Source organism: Vanessa cardui, chromosome 6 (genome assembly GCF_905220365.1).
Source record: "Vanessa cardui chromosome 6, ilVanCard2.1, whole genome shotgun sequence".
Lineage (NCBI taxonomy): Eukaryota > Metazoa > Arthropoda > Insecta > Lepidoptera > Nymphalidae > Vanessa > Vanessa cardui.
Genome location: NC_061128.1, coordinates 10,283,463 through 10,306,995, shown reverse-complemented (window position 1 = coordinate 10,306,995; position 23,533 = coordinate 10,283,463). Strand labels below are relative to the sequence as shown.

At 31.9% G+C, this 23,533-nt stretch overlaps 1 protein-coding gene across 2 annotated transcripts in view; it reads right to left on the bottom strand.

Moving 5' to 3' along the window:
* The window catches only part of LOC124530530 (glutamate receptor-interacting protein 1), a 345,789-nt gene extending 325,014 nt beyond the window's left edge, over positions 1-20,775 (bottom strand). For both annotated transcript variants that reach the window (XM_047104719.1, XM_047104720.1), the window contains exon 1: positions 20,598-20,775. The gene's annotated coding sequence lies outside the window, so the exon portion shown is untranslated. The remainder of the gene's footprint in view (positions 1-20,597) is intronic.
* Between the last annotated feature and the right edge of the window lie 2,758 nt (positions 20,776-23,533).

Sequence of the window (23,533 nt, the reverse complement as noted above, 5' to 3'; positions counted from 1 at the left end):
ATATGAGCATATACATACATTTCGGAATTATGGAAAAACACGAAATACGAGCTGGAAATAAATTTGTCACCAAAAACTTGCGAGGAACAGATAGTATGTAGAAAAATATGTCAAAAGCGTGCAATTTATTGATTTTTACCGCGGGTATATTTTTTTTTATAGGTTTATGTGGATAGAATGACAATTTTAATCCGATATTCGCTACGCATTTAATTAAGATAATTAAATAATTTGAGTCGTCAAAAGCCTAGTTTTATAAAAGCCATCATCATTAAATATAATTTTGTTTTCGTTTTTTTTTAAACATAAAAAAATAACAGTGAAGTAGATGACATAATTTTAATTGTATATATTTATGTTCCGAAGCAATATATGAAATATTGATATTACATTTTAAATAATTGAAACACCAATTAACCATCGAGTGGGACTAATCAAATTATAGTTTAATTAATTTGATTTTTAGCAATTCTGCTTGCTTTGATACATTTTATAGTAACGACTAAAGGCTAAATTCGTCGAAACTGGATTACAATAACTGTAATTAAAATCGGTGGCCAAATAATTCTGGGCACATATTATACTTTAATTTTCCTTAACCAACTTTTGAAACGTTAATCAAAGCCATATTAACTATAATTTTGGTTTTCTTAGGAACAGGCTTTGGTTATTTAATGCGTACCACCGATTTTATTTAATTTATTTTAATACTTTATACACCACAAATTAAACAAATTAGGCTTATTGTAAGTACACATAAAGAAAAGATGGTACAACCGGCGGTCTTATCGCTTTGAAGCGATTTCTTCCATACAATCGAGGTCACATGGAGTAGTAGCCAACAGAGAGATGGTAGGTAACCGATCATTGGGCTAAAGACCAAATCAGCTCAGTTGAGCAGCTTTTCTGAAAATGTTGGTTAGTGTCCTTTTTAATAAGAGATGGCGTTACCAGTACGTTAAATCGAACTAGCGGTTTGTTATGTTCCATTATTGTAGTGTCTTATTTTTTATCATTGAAATAACCTCACTAAGTTAGAAAAGGTTTTCTAGTTCTTAGCTGTAGACTCCAGTTGCCATTATTTTCTTTCCTTCGTGGCTGAGAATAAAAGATGGCATGACCTCGCCTGTTGTTTCGTTTAACTTATGTATGGTTTGTGATTGCTTCATTTTTTTACTGAGTATACTCTTGATTTTGTCTTTCATTTAAACTCAAGCTCATATTGCCTTATTAAATACGGAAGCATTACCACTTACTTTTTGATAGTCAAATTAGACACTACCACGGGTTCGTAGAAGGAAACACACAGACCTGAGAATAACCGTCGAAAGGAAACACATCGGGGCTTTTTTATATATTGAATATGAATAGATATAGCCAGGATCGTTTCATTCCCAGGGTGTGCTATCAATCATAAACTCACTAATTGTATAATAACCTTTCGCACACAAGCGTTTGACATTTCTTATCATTTGGCATCATCAGCATTTTGAATGCTTTCTAGATATCAAGGGAGATCACTTAATTATTCTGGACATATTATAGTACGTTTATGTGTAAGCAAGTGTGTGTGTGCGTGTGTGTGTGTGTGTGTATATATAGATGCACTGTCTATTCCTTTCCTCTTATAATCCAATTGAATGGCAAGACCAACAGGAGTACATACTTCCAACACAAATTCCTGGCTTTTAACAGAGAGTTTTTTTTCAGGAAAATCTAATAACCTTTCAATACTTCTTATACTGAATAAAGCTTTTCAAGTAGAGCTTTGCTATTTCAGTGAAGGTTAAATGCTAACGTGATCGAAGTTATAATATATTTTAAAGCTTTAATGCACGAAGAAATAATGTAAAACGATTTCTGATTTTCTTATATGTATTATATATATTTCTTATATTATACATATTTTGTTAGTTAATTTCTTTGAGTACCTAGAAGCTTAAAATTAAATATATGGCTCAGAGCTAATATTTTGATATGGATAACATTTTGAATTTAAATTGGAACACAGTAACACAAAATATTGGTTGTCGGTATTATAATTGATAAATTGGCCCACCCATTCTAGACAAGGAGTTTAAAAAAGGTTGACTTATATTCTAAACTCTTTGCAAGAATGAAGTATTTATTTAATTTGCCGTTTGTATCAAAAGTTTGGATTTAATTTTAAATATAAAAATATTTAAAAATAGAATTAATGCGAGCTCCTCCACGCCTACGTCATGCCTACATCACGCCTTGCATTAGTAAAAGCTGATTTAATATGAAATAAGAATTTAATGAATTTAATTCATGAACAAAGAAGAAGAATATTTTAATATCCGTATAATATTTGGTTTCATAAATACAGGGCACCGAATGTACTACGTCACTGTTGCAATACACAAAACTCTAAAATTATTATTTAAATATCTAGATAGAATGTCGCACTATAAAAGAACGAAAACAAACGAGCTAACATTATTATCTTAGTGTGCGTGACAACTATGCTTGACACTCGCCAAACGTCATACTTTACTTGTGTGTGTGTGTGTAGTGTAATTGCTAACAGCTGTTGGCCAGTACTTTTTTGACGTATTTACTTTGACAGTCTAGATATATAAATTAAATTATCAATAACAAAGCCTTACTATATGTAAGGATGCTTGTGACTATTTGCAATGTACATATAATGTGACTTGGGAGTATTAAAAAATGATAAGTTGTCTTCACATTTGTTGTATGAATATATCATAGAAAACAGGTCATGTCAATATGATTCATGATTCCTGAATAATCCATATAATAGATTCTTTGTAGTAAACATATAAAAATCTGTGATATTTTTCATGAAAAATATCATCCTTCGAAAATTTTCCTACAAATATTCAGTATATTTGAGAGCGAAAAGAAAATGGACCACCTGGTGATTAGTGACAATTTTCCTTCAAAATCGCATTTCAGGAAATACAAACCACTCTTCACGTCTATGCGCTGCCAACCAGGAGAATTAAGACTTTAATCCACTGGCTGACTCATTCTATAAACTAGAACTACGACACCCATTCACTTGAGCCGCTGGTTATATTTATGTAACAAATAAGTATTTATCTAAATGACAATCTAAATCAAAATAAACTTTATTCAAGTAGGCTTTTACAAACACTTTTGATTCGTTATTTAACAACTATATTAAGTTAAGCTACCACCGATTCAGAAAGTACATTCTACCGAGTAGAACCGCCAAGAAACTCAGTGGTTATTTTTTTTCAACATTTAAAAATACAGTTGTGTTAGTTATATTCAATTATATACATATGTATAATAACAACAACTATTAATTTCACGCTTTTTTATTGTCTGTATTATCTTGTATTGAATAATATTCCTTCTTTACCAATGTATTTACCTATACAAGACTGATACTAAATAATACTCTTTATTTGTATTAACCGGCTCCATTAAATATTGACCCGAAATGGAAAATAACGTCATACACTTTATTACATGTGAAGGGAAGGAATGGGGAAACGAAAAAATAAATATTAAATTTCATTTGTTTCTGAAGTGTTGTGAAAATGAAATAAAATATCGTGTTAACGTATCGCGAAGGATATCGGACAGACCAATCGGAGATTACAACAAGATGAGTGCTTTCGTTTATTCATATTAATTTTATTTTATTCATCATATTTTTTTTTTGTGTGTTATGTATTGCTGTTGGCCATACTGGCCTTTACAACGAGAACTAATTGGCTCAGCCCTGAGGTTGAGCGTGGGGCTCGAATTTGAAGTTTATCCTGAGGGTCTCTCCTATGAGATCGCACCTCGGCTCAGGACGAAGTCGGTGGGGCCATTCCCATCATCAAATACTCTTACACAATATATAATCACAAGAAAACATCTAGATAGCGTGATTCAGAAATTTAAAATATTTAATCAGTGCCACCTATTGGCATCAGCAAAAAAATAATACGGTTAATAACTAAGAATATTATTACAAACGTCGTATATAATAAGTCTATTTTAATACGAGACATCTAAAGAATGGCAAATCAGAGAAGAAAAACAAACTCGTATTTGTTTTCCTAAATGATTGATGGAATCAAGTTATGAGGAGTCGGAACAGGAAAAAAAATACGAAAAGCAACGACGAGATACAATTAATATCCATCCTTAAAGCTATATATTATATACACACGACATGTCACATCCAGAGCTATATCCGGCTAAAACCAGTTCTGACTGATATTCAGCTTTGATTATTAAGCTTAGTTTAGACTACGGAAAGGTTATGTAAGTTCTATTTCTGTACTATCGTGTCTTAATAAAGTATACATGTAAAGATAAAAACCTCATTTCAGATAGAATATTTGAATATTGTTACTATAAGATAACCATTCATTATTCGTTTAATTTATAGATATAATAAAATTGGAGTGTCTGTTTGTATCATTAAAACAACCGCTTTTTACTAAACACATGTTGTCTGTTTGTTCCGGCCTATGTCTGAAACAGTTTGACTGATTTTGACAAGACTTTCAATGGCAGATAACTAATGTTAAGATGAACGCACGAAGTCACGAGCACAGCTCCTACTATTAACTTACATAATCGATTTCAAATAACGGTCAGTATTCATAATATTAATTCATAACACAAATGTGTGTATGCTAACATCTTTACACCTTATATGTATGGATAGTTAGTGTTTTACAAACAAATGTATAACACAGCTAATTTTAAACATTATATATATAGGCTTCCATCTAAATCATTACACTAAAAAGTTTAAATAACAGTTAATTAAAAAAAAAATAAAAGAAACATTCCAAAATCAAATCAACGATCGTCCGAAAACAGATTATTAGAACCGTAACAAAATATAATAAGATACATCTAACGAAAACTTTCAACAAAACGACAACCTGTATGACATAGAAAACCAGTTTTTCATTTACGAACGTCAGTTAAGCATTCGTTGGCTCATCACTTATGTGACAGGGGTTGACAACCCGCCTCGAGCTATTAAATAATGGAGTGTTGTTCCACCGTGAAAACTCTTTTACGAGACTCTTAAGCCTAATTTTCTTGTTGACAGCTTACGTGTATATATTTCAAACGTAACAAAACATTTGCTGAAGGCCTTTGTTATTGTTATATCTTTATTAATGTGGTTATTGAAGAAAGGAAGTAAAGTATTGAAAAATATCCTTAATATCATTCACATGAGAATTGTAATACATTTTTTTCTTAACAACAAAATATTATGATATAACGAAGGTATCATGAGGCCAAGTATTTCCTCGTTAACAATAGACCGCTTTAGCTTATTAAAAAATGGTCTGAGTTTTTTTTATATTATACATACATAATATTTATAGGATACTTATTATTATAAGCTTATCAATTAATAAGAACCGTGATGGCCCAGTGGTTAGAAGACGTCAATCTTAACCATTCATTCAAATTCTTCATTTATGTTTATTGCTATGATTTGAATGAAAAAAATCATCAATTGCTCCATTGCTTACATTTCTAATGCATCGTAAATTTTGGTAATTAAGTGTATACGTGCATTCTGTATGTAGTAACACTTGCTCACTCACCATTTAAACTGGAACCAACCAATCCAACTGTAAGCAATATTCATTATTGCAAATATTAATTTTAATGCACCACAACCACGCGAATTAAGATGTTACATCCCTTGCACTTATTTACACTGGCTCACCCATCCACGTAACTCGCTCTAAAAACACAACAATGCTTACTACATATATGTACTACTACTTAGCAGTCTAATTTTTGATAAGTGTTTAATAAATAAATAAATAAATAAATATGAGACAACATCACATACATTACTCCGATTCCAATGTAAGTAGCTGAAGCACTTGTGTTATGGAGATCAGAAGTAACGACGGTACCACAAACACCCAGACCCAAGACAATATAGAAAACTAATGGTAATCTACATCGACTCGACCGGGAATCGAACCCGGGACCTCAGAGTGGCGTACCCATGAAAACCGGTGTACACACCACTCGATTACGGAGGTCGTCAAAAGGTTTGGTAGCAGGTTGTACCCAGGCGAGCTTGCACTGAGTTACATGACTAATACCTGTTGACTTCCAGGCAGGATATATTAATTTAAATAATTGTATTCACTAACATGACTGTATTTTTTTAAATGTTGAAAAAGAGTAACTACTGACTTTCTTGCCGGTTCTTCTCGGTAGAATCTACTTTCCGAACCGGTGGTCGCTTCACTTAATTGTTAAATGACGATTCAAAAGTGCTTGTAGCCCACTTGAATAAAGTTTATTTTGATTTTGATTTTTTTGATTTAAGAAAAAAGAGTAAAAATTAATTTGATTAAATTACAAATTACGTAATACAGCAAATAGTAGTCGTTATATTGACTACATTGATTTATAACAGGGCTTGTCTGCCTGTAAGTGATTTCGAGGTCAAGTGCTTACACGCCACACATTAGGAAGCGTTAATAACTTATCCAATATATCGAATTACTGGGAATAAATTGGTTTAACTGTATCGAATGTCAATATTGCCTCCACTGAATTACCTTTGAGATATCGGTAATATACTCGTTATTTTCGATACGGAATCGTGATGAGTTCTTTCATAGATCATATTATTTTATCTATGAAATATTTTTATGTTATTTATACAGCGTATATTTATATATTCGTTACTGCTGCTGGCTCATCGCGAGATCTATTTATATCTATACTAATATTATAAATGAGAAATTAAGTATGTCTTTCTGTCGCTCTTTCACGTCCAAATCAATGAACCAATTCAATGAAATTTGATATGAAGCAAATTTGAACTTCGAGATCTTTCTTTATGTATAGGGTACACTTTTTGGCTAACCTATGACAAATAACCCCATGAAAACTAGTGAGACTATAGTAAAGTAACAGCCTGTAAATTTCCCACTGCTGAGATAAGGCCTTCTCTTCCATTAAGGAGAGGGCTTGAAACATATTCCACCACGCTGTTCCAATGCGGGTTGGTGGAATGCACATGTGGCAGAATTTTGATGAAATGCAGATATCCTCACGATGTTTTCCTTCACCTCCGAGCACGAGATGAATTATAAACACAAATTATGCAGATATATATAGTGGTGCTTGCCTGGGTTTCTACCCGCAATCATCGGTTAAGGTGCACAGGTTCTAACCACTGGGCCATCTCAGCTCATTAGTGAGACTATAAATTGAAGTTTGGCATAGTCACACCTTTCACGACAGAGACACTCTCTATCAAAGGATTTTGGATAATTTGACAACAAGAGGGGAAGTTGAAACGGTAAGTACGGACAACAAGTCTGTCGTAATCAAGTCGAATCGCTTCATGGAATTCTACGCTATTAAAATATATTTTGTTTTTTAAAATTTAATACAACTAGAACAATATTTAATTATAATTAAATCTAAAGCTATTTTTTGGTCTGCATTTCCGATATCCTTATCAATAGGAGCTTAATTTAGCACGCTAAACCCAATGGGGTAGGTACAATTTAGGTAGTATCGGAATTGCTACTGTTACTTACACTACAAATCATGCTTTCAACCCGATAACTTTCATTTGATTTATACATTATACATAAGTATCGAATACAAATAAATTATATTCTATAATTCAAATATTACAATATATATCACGTAATTTTATTGTAGGTATATAGCCGAAGTAGCAAAACGAAACGCGTGTACATGTAGTCCTTGATAAATAACATTACAAATACTCGCAATTTATATAGTAGGCAGCTCGAACTATTATTTGATAGTAATCAATCATTTTAAACATCGAAACATATGTTTTATATTAGAAAATGATATAGTATGTATTATCTTGGAAATATTTTAAATCGAACGTACTCGTAGGTCAAAGTATCGAAACCTTAAGAGATTTTTGAGTTAAAGGAATTCAATGGAGAAGCCATCTCTTTGAAACGGACCGTTTCAGCTGAACAGTCGGGAGTTCTATTGTTATATTTCACCCGACACTGAGAATATCAAAAGAACTGCATGTTTAAAAATCTTTTGACATTGTGGAGTAACAGATTTCAAATATATCGCTTACGAATGTGGTACGTGAGAGATTGATTTATTTATCTTTGAGTTCATTATCGTGCTTTGTTTGATCTACAGAACCTTTTTAAAACAAGATTTTATTAACGCTTTGCTCTAAAACGAAAAAAAAAAAATACAACGGAGTAGAAGAATATTTTTTATTTTATTTATTTATTGAATATCATTATACATGCTTTGTTTATACAGACAACGATGTAACAAAAACCCCACTGGATTTATCCGTACATCGGTATTCGTTGTCAACACTTATACAAAAATAATAAAATAACTATAAAATAAACAAAACGCAGGTACATATCAAAACTTAAAATACACGAAACAACGATAAAGGAAGAATAACATCGTTTAGTGTAGTATAGCGTATACAGGTGTTCCATGTATTGTGTTAATTATTTTATATTTGCAAAATATACATTAAGCTTTTTTTTTAATGTTTTTTTATATTTATTTCCTGTTTTAAATTGTATGGTAGACCGTTTAATAATGATGGTATAAGGTATTCTAAGGTCTGCCTACCGTAAATATTATTACACCGGGGGACAATAAGTTTAAGAGTTTGTAACATTTCGTGTTCTTATTGGGATATCAAATTTAATACGTAGTTTCTATTAATAAGGCATAGCCCATTTTGAAGACTACTTCCATGGTGTCATTTTCGTGTATTGTCTTATAAGTTATATAGTTCTGTATAAGATATACGTAGGCGGACGGGTAAATACGCCAGCTGATGATTTGTAGTCTCTACCGCCCATACACATTGGCGCTCTAAGAAATATTAATCAATCCTTACATCGTATCTTACATCAGTCGATTTAAACACCATCATTACTTGTGTTTCAGTTATCGTTAATTATAATATATTATTACATTTAACATATAATACATTTTATGGTTGTGTCCTCATCGAACGCTCAAGCCAGAGTGTCTCTCTTTATCCTGTCGGACCCAACTATGACAAAGTAGTCGCTGTGATTGGCCGAAGCTTTTGATTGGTTATCTCAAATTTAGTCAAATTAACATCTAACAATCACAAAAAAAATCTTTTAAAAATTACCTTAGTCACTGAGAATACATATCTATAATATAGCTACCATTACCATTATTAGTGAAATTTATAGTAAATTTAACGAGCATGTCTATCAAAACCTTACAATCATCAAAGGTCATCATCGTTTACTTGGTGGTAAGGCTTTGTGCAAGCCCGTCTGGGAAGGTACCACCCACTCATCAGTTATTCTACCGCCAAATAACAGTACTCAGTATTGTTGTGTTCCGGTTGTGAAAGGTGAGTGAGCCAGTATAACTACAGGCACAAGGGACATAACATCTTAGTTCCCAAGGTTGGTGGCACATTGACGATGTAAGGAATAGTTAATATTTCTTACAGTGTCATTGTCTATGGGTGATGGTGACCACTTACCATCAGGTGGCACATATGCTCGTCCGCCAACCTATACCATAAAAAAAAAATCATCATCATCATGATCAGCCTGTATTATTCCAATGCAGTTTGTAAGTCTAGTGATTAGGACCCTACATTGTTGGTGGACACTGGTCTAGAATGTAGCTAAACTACCATCGGTATACCGATAATTGAAGTCAAAGAAAGGCTTCAAATATATTTTAAAATATTACGTAATTAATCCTATCAAAAGTCACAAAACCAAAAAAAATAACTAATATAGTTACTAAAATAGTCAAAATATCATTACAATTAATTGAATGATGGCTTAAGCACAGATATTACATGTTTAATTACATTGGTATCACGGGACAAATGTAGCAAGGACAATCGAAGCAAACCTTTCATCTTGGAATCACTAGCTGTTAACAGCCCACTTCGCTGGGCAAATAAATAAGGATGATTCCGCGTTGATTGATGATAGTCTCATTCCGGTATATTCAGTAGTTTCACGTCATTGACGCACAAAGAAAATAATAATTACGTCTACTTATACTGTGTGTGCGTTAATTGCATGCAAATATTTATATATAATTAAATAATAGTATTTATTTATCGAAGCACAAAATGTTGTTGAAAAACACATTGATTGTAAATTATAGCGATATAGCAATTAAGGCTTATATTGTTTTATTTCATTTCAATAATATTTATAATTTATTATGAATGTAATGTAATAACGCACAAATCACGATTTAAATTTGGTATAAAATAAACATTGTAAAATAAAATAAATAACCATAATATCAGACATGACAAAAGTTAAATACAATTAAAATATCCGGATATATATCTCTCGCCTTTGTTTCGTATGAGCGAGCGAGATAGAAATATAAGGTGTGAAGTTGTCTATTTCGAGCGACCTGACACTCAACTGGCGGTTTAAGCGTGCAACTTCAACGCGTAGTTATCATGTCACCATGTGCACCACGCGCTCATTAAAAAAATGCACTCTGATCATTTTTTTTTCCATAACCTGCTAAAAGAAGTACATATAATAATATGTATATACAATTTATAGATACATGACGACCTCCGCGATAGAGTAGTGTACACCGGTTTTCATGGGTACGCACTCCGAGGTCTCGGGTTGTCTTGGGTCTAGGTGTTTGTGGTGCCGTCGTTCTTCTGATTTTCCATAACACTAGTGCTGTACCTACTTACACAGGGATCAGAGTAATGTATGTAATGTTGTCCAATATTAAAAAAAGAATACTTTCAAAACAAGTGATACCAGTACTTGTAAGTTTGACTTATAAAGTATTAAAAAACAATATGGAGGAAAGTAGTATTGTCGAATGAAATTCAACGTCATGTATCCAATCCGATCTGGAGCACTGTGGTGGAATAAGTACTAAAAAGATTTTCCTCAACAGTAGGAAGTTTGTCGAACAAGGGACATTTATGAGTTCTTATGTTCTGTGTTTCGTCAATCGAGAGAGCAATTATATTATAAAATATACGAAGTTTGAATCAGCTTACAGCTTCGTTTATCTTGAAAATTATTTTTTAATAAATGACTAGCCACCCACCCAGGTTTCGCGCAGATGCAATGCTGAATATACTACAGAATGTCTTACAATGTTCACAGTTTCTCAGTAAATAAAAACAGCTATGTAAAATACACAATATCTTCGAAAATATTCATTTCAATTACATACATACTGTAAAGGACCATATTGATCGATGCCAAATGTGCGTTGTTTTTAAGTGACTAATTGTTTAAGAGTTTGAATATAATCCTTTCTCTTAAATCAATCTATCTGTTGCAAGAACCGCATCAAAATCCGTTACGTAATTTTAAAGATCTAAGCATAGATAAGGACTAGTATCTGCAAGCGACTTCGTTTTATAATATGTAAAGATTAGTTAAAGAAATTTTAAGAGAAACTTACAAATTTATAACCATTATATCTCCTTCCCCCAATCGTATTTATTTACGGTATTTAAATGCCATGATTGTCCAGTGGATGAACACGTCAATCTTAATCGAAGATTGCAGAAAACCAGCCAAGCTCTACTGAATTTAATGTTAGTTGCTTTTTGATCCAAGGTGTAGCAATATTTTTTTAATGCTACCTATTATTTCCTTATGGATTTACTCGAGAATATGTTTCCGGTTTTTATACGCATTTTCGAGGTGCTGAATAATGATGTACCTAGTTAACGCAAAAAGTTTCTTCTACCGCTCTTTCTAACACTACTTACTGATTATGATGGGGTGGTATCCGGCACTCGACTGATAATTAATAGATAGTACTATAGCTATTATAATATTGAAGATAAAAAATAATACTAAAACCATTTTATTATTCATTTACTTTGTCAAAAATAAAAACAATATGTTCCATTTTATACAATTCCATTCTTATGTCCTCTGGAAATCAACAGACAATAAAATCACAATTTAATGCGAAAGTAGGTCTGTCTGTTACCTCATCACGCTTAAACCGCTGACCAATTTAGATTAAATTTGATCTGGAGATAGTTTGAACGGGAGGATACAGGCTTTGTTAAATTTATACCTCGAGGGGGTAAAATTGCGGCGATGGAATTCTATAGGTAAAGTTCGATAATTTTATAATAGCTTCAATCAACTATTGATTTCTAGTATAAGATTCTAATTAATTAAAACTTAGTTTAAAGAAGCAATCAATTGTATACAGTAATCTTTCCTTACTAGTACTAAGCTCTTCGTAGGATTTTCAAGTTTATTACTCAACGGAAACTTTGCAATACAATTTAACGAACAGTGAGAGAGCATGCTTTCATAGTAAATCCGTATAAAGGGATTAAGATCTTTTTAAACTATTGATCTGAAAATATACATACACTATAATGAATTAATGTCATTTATTAAGATAAGAATTTATAACATTAAATGCTTAAATATATAAAAATATGAACTAAAACTAGTTACTGTATAAATCTTGACCGCGTGGACGCAAGAATGCTAGCAGCATTTCCCCGTTGAATCGCAATTCCGATGCACTGGGCAAAAAACGAACCAGCCCTCCTGTCACCAGTGGAGGCAATGAGGCGAGGTGTTATACTTTTGATTAAGCTTTTTGCACCACTACTCCAAGGGCCAAGCGTTTCGACAGAACCAAATCGCTGAACTGAATTTGATGAAATTTGGTATGAAGCAAACTCCAAGAAACGACATGAGCTACTTTGTCTGACACATGACAACCAACATCCTAAAACGCGAGCTCAGTTGCAAGCGACTACTAGTTAATAATATGATAGATTCGTTAATCTTTTTATAAGAAATTATTCTTTAAAAGAAGAAATAAAGGAAATCTTTTCGTCTCTTTCTTTCCTAAGTTTAGCTACAGCGTTAAATTAATATCAAAATATTAAATTTATTCAATATTTTGTACTCGAAACATTACTCTATTCGTTTTAATAATGCGAACAATAACCTTTTATATCGCTATGTTTTACTTCGAGTGTTATAATGACTTTGATAACGATTATTGAAATTAATTGAATTACACCTTTACACTCTAAAATTCAACGTTCAAATTCAAAAAGCAATTAACATGGCAAAACTAGTAATAACTTCATGCTCTATAGTCTATACGTACTTAGCGCAAATGCAATTACCAAACAAAACGTCTGGTAACGTACTCAATAAATTTGATTTCCATAAGCCTTTTAATTAAGATCGAGAGCTTGGTGAATATATTTAATTAACGAGGCGTCCATGCTTCGAGTTCATTGCGTAATAGGAGTTTTATTTACAATGTTTACGCACGGTAATGGGTTATGAAAATACTTTGCAATATTTCGCGCGTGCAATGTGTTACTTTGCGAACATTTGCAACGTGTTAAAAAAATAATCATATATTTTTTTTATTTGTGAACTGGTAAACGGTTAGTAAAACGTTCGTGCTGAAATGTTGTGTTAATAGAGTCTTAAGTGGTTATTCTTGTAATGTCCTCTTGGTGATATTAGTAATCAGTCCAAAATAAACTTTATTCAAGTAGGCAACACGTACTTTTGAATCATTATTTAACAATTAAGTGAAGCTACCTGTTCGGAAAGTAAATTCTACCGAGAAGAACCGGCAAGAAACTCAGTAGTTACTCTTTTTCAACATTTAAAATAATACAGTTATGTTAGTTAAATACAATTATGTATGTTTTCTAAAGATAGACTAGCCAGTTGCAAAGGACATATTATAGAAACATTTATAAGTGTATTCCAATACTTACATAGACAAGTGTATTCGTAAATACAAGTGCACTATTCCTTCAGTTTCCTTCAGTTTTATAATTCGATGGGTCGACAATCCGGCGACCGAGAGTTCAAGTACGGGACCAAAGGCTCTATGTACAGTCAGGGTAAGAAAAGGTTCGTCACCTTAAGATCTATTTTCGTGTGCTCAGTATGAGCGATAATCTTTACCGATCGAGAATATATGACACCGACAGACATATTTTGACAATTCAGTAGAAGATATATATTTTGAATTTGTAATGATAAATTACGCCCTTAAAAAGGTTTCATGTTGATATAAAACTAGACGTAGTCCAAAGATGTTACACTATTTTGAACCAAGTTGTCATATTATGTAAGTTCAATTTTATTGACAGTTGTCAGTTTAGTGCTTTAGTTTCAAAATTGACTAAGAGTTTACGATTTGATAAAGGAATTAATTTGAAAACTAACGAAGGTTTTCTTACTCTGACTGTACTTTCGTTATTCGAATATCTACAGTGCCATGCAACAGTTCGCTCCCATTTCAAAAAACATTGCAAGAAAAACACAGTCTCCGATTTAAGTATGGAACTAAGAGAAATGTAAAGGATATCTTAAAACCAGTTTGTTTCGTTATTCTTTATCCTACTAATGCAAAGTTTGTGAGGATGGATATATGCATGCTTGTTACTCTTTCACGAATAAACTACATCGGATTTGGATGACATTTTACAGTAATATAGGTCAAACCTCAGAATAATAATATATGGGCTACAATCTATATTAAAGTAAAGTAAAGTAACAGCCTGTAAATTTCCCACTGCTAGGATAAGGCCTCCTCTTCCATTAAGGAAAAGGTTTGGAACATATTCCACCAAGCTGTTCCAATGCGGGTTGGAATGCACATGTGGCAGAATTTCGATGAAATTAGACATATGCAGGTTTTCTCATAATGTTTTCCTTCACCGCCGAGCACGAGATGAATTATAAACACAATTTAGCAAATATATATAGCGGTTCTTACCTGAGTTTGAACTCGCAATCATCGGTTAAGATGCACGCGTTCTAACAACTTATAATATAACGATACATTATCAAGCACCCGTGCGAAGCCGGGGCGGGTCGCTAGTATAATATAAAACTGAAATTTATATGATTGAACTTCGGCAATCTAAGGATCAACTAGTTTTTCAGAGTTTTTTGAAAACAAGTCTAGAAATATTACGAGATATTAAAATAAAATTAACGCTTGAGAAAAAATATTTATATTTTTTTTCATTACGACCCTAAGGACGAAAATCCGATTAAGCTTGATAATTTTGGCAAACTTTGTAATTACGTTCAGTTAATTAAATGAACTTTTTTATGCCCTCGTGAACATGAAACGGGCATGTACGATGCAGAATAAACGCAAGTAAAACCGCGCGATATAACAGAGATAATGAATTATAATCACAATCACTAATTCCCGGTTTTCCAAAGGCAATCAACGAAATCAAACAACGAATCAACGATTAATCGCTGATTTAAATCGGAATTTGTTTGATATCACCTAGGCTTTGTTGGTATCGTATTTTAGATAATAATGTTCAAACTAGCGATCCGCCCCGACTTCGCACGGGTGCAATACAGATACTAAATATACTACAGAATTTGTTTATTTACGACATCACATTACAAACTTCTATAATTATCAGTGTTTCTTTACTACATTGTCCACGTATCATATACTACAAACTTAGTCTCGAATCTATCTATTAGAAAAACCGCATCAATATGCGTTGGTTAGTTTTGAAGATTTTTACTTGGTGGTAGGGCTTTGTGCAAGCCCGTCTGGGTAGGTACCACCCACTCATCAGCTATTTTACCGCCAAATAACAGTACTCAGTATTGTTGTGTTCCGGTGTGAAGGGTGAGTGAGTCAGTGTAACTAGAGGCACAAGGGACATAACATCTTAGTTCCCAAGGTTGGTGGCACATTAACGAGTTAATATTTCTTACAGTTTCATTGTCTTTGGATGATGGTGACCACTTACCTTCAGGTGGCCTATATGCTCGTCCGCCAACCTATACCATAAAGAAAAATAACACACAAAGGAATATAGGGACAGAGAAAGTGACTTTGTTTTATACTGTTTAGTGAAATACGAATGCAACGGGACTTTCGGCAAATATGAAAAATCTAAAGTCATCAATATCAAAAAATCGATACCTAAATATCAAATGAAATTAAATAATACTTTTTGTTTCATTAATATATTAAAATAAAGCAACGTAGTACAAATACATACGAGTAAAGAGCGGTGGCATAAAGACATATTTATGAGTTCTCCGCCAATGTACGCCTTCATGAGATAGCGTCATGCTGTTTGCTGTCACGGTACTCGGGTACCCCAAAGGTGCGCCCAGACGTGAATCAAAATGTATAGTCTCAATCTGTAATTATTAACATAACTTTGGAAATAAATTACTTGATTTAAAGAACTTTAACAACTGACACTTTGACTACTGATTATTTATGATTATTAGACTTATTCGGTAAAAAAATCAAAAAACGATATTGTAAACTGATATGAGCTTCTAAAAATAAAATAAAATCGTAAATGATCGCTGTCTGTACATGGAAGATATTTGAAAAAAAAATTAAAGTAATGTCCATTTGTCTGGTTTGTTACGGCTAAACTAAAAAACTGCATAACCGATTTACATGCGATTATTACTGGTGTACTGTAATATTTTTGGGGTAACATAAAGCGTTTGGTATATTAAAATCGGGATGTAAAGGAATCAAAGCTGATGAGGTTAAAAATTCTTTAAAGAGTTCTAGTGTTGCTTCATCATTCCTTTGCATTTGAAAATAAATGTACTGTAAATGCAAATAGGTACGGTGGAAATGTTTTTATATTTATACTCCGATTCCTTCTCATTCGAAAAAGTTTTCGTTTACTATTAAGCAAGCTTTCAGTGGCTCTGTCACGTGTGCAAGAAAATCTATACTTAAATCCCCGACGGTACTACGTATAACAAAAATTACGCAGTCAGTTATACATCATAACATTTTAAATATTACAGGATTCAATTGTGAATTTTAAACATATGGTTGTTTGTGGTTTGATTTTTATCAATAACAAGGCATTAAAATTAGTCATCTATCAAAAAAAACCATAATGCCTCATAGACGCAAAGATAACACTTATGTGTCAACCAAAAATACCCCTTATTTTGAAGTTTAAAGTCACGCGAACGGAGGCACTGGCTAGTATAACAATATGACTACTGAACCCCACATTTGTATAGTATTGTATAGTTCGACAATATCTTAACCCATAACATTTATATCATTACCCTGGCATTCAATTTGAACACACACGCACACATAAATAATGACTAAAATGCTCATTCACACAATATGATTAAGGAAGTACGGATTTGTTGTAATCCGTTTACACGAGCGCAATAATAACAGTTACAATGAAGAATATTTTTAAAGATGGAACCGCGAATTACGTAATGGCAAAGAAAGGAAAAAAATATATAATTTTAATAAAAAGTAACGATGGAAAACGTGTCGACGGGGCATTTGGAATTCAAATCATCTAGCTATTAGACGAAACGACGAAAATATAAAATAAAATGTACCCTTAATTATATTTGCTGAGGGGTGATTTCCCTAGGAATTATTGTTAAAGAAAAAATTATTATTATTAAATATGGAAACATTAAGTCGAGTTTGTATATAAAAAATGACAACAATTCTAAATTTGAAACGCCGACAAAAGTCAAAGCCAAACTAGTAAATAACAGGCTTAATATAAAATTATTTGATGTTGAAATTTTTTACTCGCGAGCTAAATAAAAGTAATGAATTTGTAAACAATAGTCGGGCATGGCAATATCTGTCAAAGTTATATTAAACGTTATTTTTGATAAAATTAGCTCTTCGACCGTCACAATAAGAATCAGTTTAGAAACGAGTATTCACCAATAAATAACATAGCGGATCCGTTTTTATTTAACTTCACCTATACAGTACGTGTCGGAGCCTGAAACTGAATTTTAAAACAATTTCATCAAACCGATCTGAAATTTTGCTCACTCTCGTGGCGCTGTTAACAACTAAATTCACTAAGTTTTATTCGTTATAATTCATGAATATTCGATTTGATACGTCGATAAAATAAAATTTGAATTTTTATTTATATTGCTTTTTATTTTTAACGATGACTTTTTTATATAGCTGTGCTGTTCTCAGGTAGTAAAGTTGTAATCTGACCGAATAGTTAAAAAAACTTTTTCTATGTTCAAACTAACTTCGTAAACTACTTACGTAAACGAACCGCACTTTGAATAGAAATTCTAAGTTCGCGTCGAATTTATTCTAATTTTTAAAAAATATCCTGATACCAAACGATATTCCAATAAAAAAAAAAACAAAATTAAAAAAATATATATAATTTCACAGTGAAATTCGTAATCTACCCCTCTCACATCTTCCACGCGTTAAAGTTGAAATTTGCAAAAAAACAATCATTACGGGAGCTTGAATTAAAAACCTATATGTCATATTTCACCTTTCCATACTTAGCAAGTTCTCAAACTCAAACTCAAATAACTTTATTCAGCATAGAAGTATTACACTCTCTTATTGATGATCAATTGAAACAGTACCAAAAGTTCGGAAAAGAAAATACCCTGACCTGAGAAGAACCGGTGAAAGAAACTCAGCGGGTCTTTTTTTTTTGTCTCATATATTATATAAACAATTTTATATGAAATTAAATAGACAATATTGTGAATTGATAGTTAGTCAAGATTGCGTCCTTTCCGTATCAGATTATACATTAAATAAATTAAGTAATACTATAAAAACTTACAATCACATAATGAAATATTTGAAGATTAATCCACCATGTTTCCTTTACATATTTTCTTCTGACATATTACAGTATCTTTAAGATATTTCTCTCAAACGAGAAATGTGTTAACGAATCGTTAACACATACACTTATTTGTATTTTCCAAGATTTTGGCATACGGATTTACTTCAGGTGATATATTTATATGTATCCCATTGGCGTCGAACAAGTTACCATATTTCTTTAAACTTAAGTATGATTATACTATATGCTGTTTAATTTAAAGTTATCACGTGTTTTATATAAATTATACGTACCTATTTTAATAATGATTTTAGCAAAAATATAATCTATACACATTATTTTAAACATCAATTTAAATAAGACATTTGCAGAATAAGTTATATATGAGCCCGTGTAACAAAATATACAGAGAGCAAAACATTTTAGATTATATAATCTCAAATGTTATTTTGACGCTTGGCAGAGTGGTGTCAATCTTATGATCAATCATCAGATGCCATCCATCTGATGACCTATTTACATTCTATTGTACTGGGAATTTAAAACAAATAATTTTACTATGACACACACTTTCTACTTTTTACAAAAGAGGTTTTAATATAATAAGTTATTATGACAAAGTTCCTTGAAAGCGTACCAATTCGTATCAGATAGAAATAATTGCATTGCATGCCCCGAATGTGAAGTATAATTATTTTTTCCTCTAACAACTACCGTAAAAATCTAATCTCATATCACCATATAATAATTATGTTTGGACAAAATTCAAAATATTAAAATTTGTATTGTGATTTGTAATGAATTAAGGGCAAAGGTTTGGCGTTATGACTAGGATACAGCAAAAACAGTAAAAGGGACGTTTAAGTAAAATCTGTACAATTCAATATCTGCGGGCAAAATGACACGTGAGCAAATCATTTGCAAATATGCACCTCAGCCAGAGTTGATTGAAAAAAAATCACACATATCTTGCTACTAGTGCAAAGTATATCATATTTATTATACTGTATATACTATTTTTTATGTTATATGTTGGCGGACGAGCATATAGGCCACCTGATGGTAAGTGGTCACTATCACCCATAGACAATGACGGTGTAAGAAATATTAACTATTCCTTACATCGTCAATGTGCCACCAACCTTGGGAACTAAGATGTTATGTCCCTTGTGCCTGTAGTTACACTGGAGATTATTCAGATAAATGCGAAAGTAACTCTTTCGGTCTATCTATCTGCCTGTTATACTTTCAAAGCTAAACTTGTCTACTGAAGTTAAAAAGTATAATAATATAAAATTAAAAACAAAAAAAAAACTGACAACAAATATATTTTTATAATACATCGAATTGTTTTTGAGAAACGTTTCGAGATATACATTTAATTATTTTAATGACACAAATTCAGGTCCAAAATAATTACGTTCATTTAACATGTATAAATAATAATTTTGAAATGTTAATGTTGTTAAGAATACCCCTTTAAAACCTTATACTAGTAATTAAATGTTTTGATAAATCTCCGTAATTAATTTAATTAACATTCATTTACCCTTCCAATGCTATTCCCTCCCCTAATAAAACGTAAACATAATATTAGGCAAAGGGTAAAATATCAAAATAACTTGGAAATTTTTACGTAACAAATAAGTTCAATCAACATCGTATTATACTTTATGACTTAACTCACAATATCGTAATATATTTAATATAAGCCCGTGAAAACCTATATTAAAACAAATTTGTAAATAAATCACGAACTTTACGTTCGATACTTTGACGTAAATATTTACGTAATCAAAGTTCAAACAATTCAACTTGCAATTGCTATCATTATGAGGATCCCTCAAATATTATGAGGGACCGTTCTCATTTAGAAAATGGTGAGTCACAGCTGAGATGATTTTATAAATTTTAACATCGAAATAGAAACAAAATTACTTACATCGATACGATAATCCTTTTGAATGCTGTCGTAAATAATCCGAATAATAATAATTTGTTTATTTATTAAATTACAACACTTGACACAAATCAATGTCACACTGAACGTAAAAATACGACTCACTGAAAATACTATTTTCGTAACGAAACTTCGAGGGGCGACGCGCACGACCTCCCCTCGCGACGGCTAGTACGATACTGTTCAATTTTCTATAGCAAAAGCTCAAAGATGCAAAGATTTAATGTTGTTCAGCGAAGCAATAAACTTATTCGAGCAAAATAAGATAGTTGTACACTTGAAGTGATAACAAAGCTTACTAATTCTTTGATATCACTGTATTTGTTTGAAGTTATATGAGTTGTATCATGTAGAGGAGTTTCAAGTTCATTGTACCTAATTAAATCCAAAAATAAATAAGCTGAAAATAGTTCTGTGCAGTGCAAGTGATATTCAGACCAGAGGTTGTTTTATAACGAAATGGAATGTTTTTGAAAATTTAATATGATACGAATTATCTGAAGTCGAAATAAGTGAGTGATAAAATTGACTTTCTCCCGTTCGAAACACTTTTTGTTTAGAATAAAAAAAAGCACCATGTGTAAAACATACCTCATAATGTATGCCAATCGTTTCAATTGTATCAATGGTATCTGTTGACCATTTATTTTTTGTTAAAATTTAAGTTGTATCAATCGTGAGTTACATTTTTTTTTAAATTATCGATATCTTGTTATTGTATTCTTTGTTTCATATCCTCGCATTTTTTGAATTATATACATATATTCATGGAAATTGGCCTCGAGCCGAGATGTCCCAATGGTTAGAACGCCTGCATCTTAACTAATGATTTCGGGTTCAAACCCAGGCAAGCACCACTATATATATGTGGTTAATTTGTGTTTATAATTCATCTCGTGCTCGGCGGTGAAGGAAAACATCGTGAGGAAACCTACATGTGTCTAATTTCATCAAAATTTTGCCACATGTGCATTCCATCAACCCGCATTGGAACAGCGTGGTGGAATATGTTCCAAACCCTCTTCTGAGACACAGCAGTGGGAAATTTACAGTCTGTTACTTTACTTCACTTTTCCATGGAAACTTTTGTTTGACTTAATGACATATTTTATTTTATTCTTTCAATTGAATTTTATTGATATTTGAATTCAATTGATAAATTGAAAATAAAATACTGAATAGTTTTATAATTATTTACGTACTGTACTAGCCGAAATTATGAGACTGTGATTTGGTTATAATAATAAATATAAACCTATTTTTTTATTTCCACTGACAAACTTTCTCATAAATCTAATATAAAACATATAGTTAAGATTTGTTAAACTGAATCTCATAGACAAAAATTAATCAAAACTTAAAATTACGGCGAATGGTCTATTATTTGTTATTTAAATGGGTATATATTATATATTAGTGACTTCGATAAATAACTATAGTAACAAATAAATATTAATTATTAATAGTTACAAAATACCATTAATAAATAAAATATCATTTGTAAAAAAGATATTAGAAACTTTTAGGATTTGAAAAAAAAAACCTTTTCACTGGTATATTAAGATAACGTTGAAATCAATTTTGCTATTTAAATTTTAATAACGCCTAAAACAATTTAACTACAATACCACCATACATTTGCCGATTTCAGTAATGTTATTTATCTATTCACTAAAATTATTAACTGCTACAAACTATGTTCCTAAAACGACTTCGGCACGTCATTAGTCGAAGAGGCTTTCGAGTCGAGACATGATTGTACTAACGATGTTATATGAAAGCATTACTTATACAGACATAAGCTATTATGACTATACCAATCTCATGTGTGGTTTTTAATTATGTGTCATTTTAATATTCTGGACTCATATAATTGAAATTGAAATATTCAGTACTATACGTCCAGTGTAATAGTACGCTGATGGTGGGGCTTTGTGCAAGCTCGTCTAGGTAGGTACCACCCACTCATTAGTTTTTCTCGTAAATAAGTGTTATAAGATAATTATTGTGTCTAATAAAGCCTGATTTTGACGACGAAATCAGCTGTGGTGACGACATGTGGTATGGCCCATTTACAAGACTTTAAATTCAACAATACGCTGTAGTACCAATGTATTAATCTTTTTTTAATTATATCTGATATAATTACAGAGATGGCCCAGTGGTTAGAACGCGCGTATCTTAATCGATGATTTCGGGTTCAAAACCAGGCAAGCACCGCTATACATCTTAGATTGTGTTCATAATTCATTTCGTGCTCGACAGTGAAGGCGAACACCGTGAGGAAACCTGCATGTGCCTAATTTCATCAAAATTCTGCCACATGTGCATTCCACCAACCCGCATTGGAACAGCGTGGTGGAATATGTTCCAAACCCTCTTCTCTTAATGGAAAAGGAGATCCAGCAGTGGGTAATTGACAGGCTTTTCGTTTACTTTTTTTTCCTTTTTTTACTTATATAATTATATTTTAATATTGATTACAAATATGTTTTTCAAACTAAATAAATCTACGCTAAATAATTTACTCTACGCCTCTTAAAATTTTGTTTATACAGCTAGCACTCAGAATGTAAGTTAATAAAGCAACAAAACACTCATTCGATGACCTTAGTGAACAACTAGATTATAGGGATTAATCATGCCGACTCGTAATTGGGTGTTTGACAATTTTATTAAAAGTATTTTACTGTATTCTTAGGACACTAAAGATACGTTTAATAATTGTTTATTTCATTTTTAAAGTTAATTTATAACAAAAACAGTCATTTTAAATAATACGATTCAAAATTCCCGCCAAAACAGCAAGTCACGTGACAAATTAGGCCGTGACGTCATGATTCAATAAACAGTTAAGTGAATAATACTGTGTAAACTGTTTTTCTCTTGTTTTTCTTGAAATCTCGAAGAAATGGCTT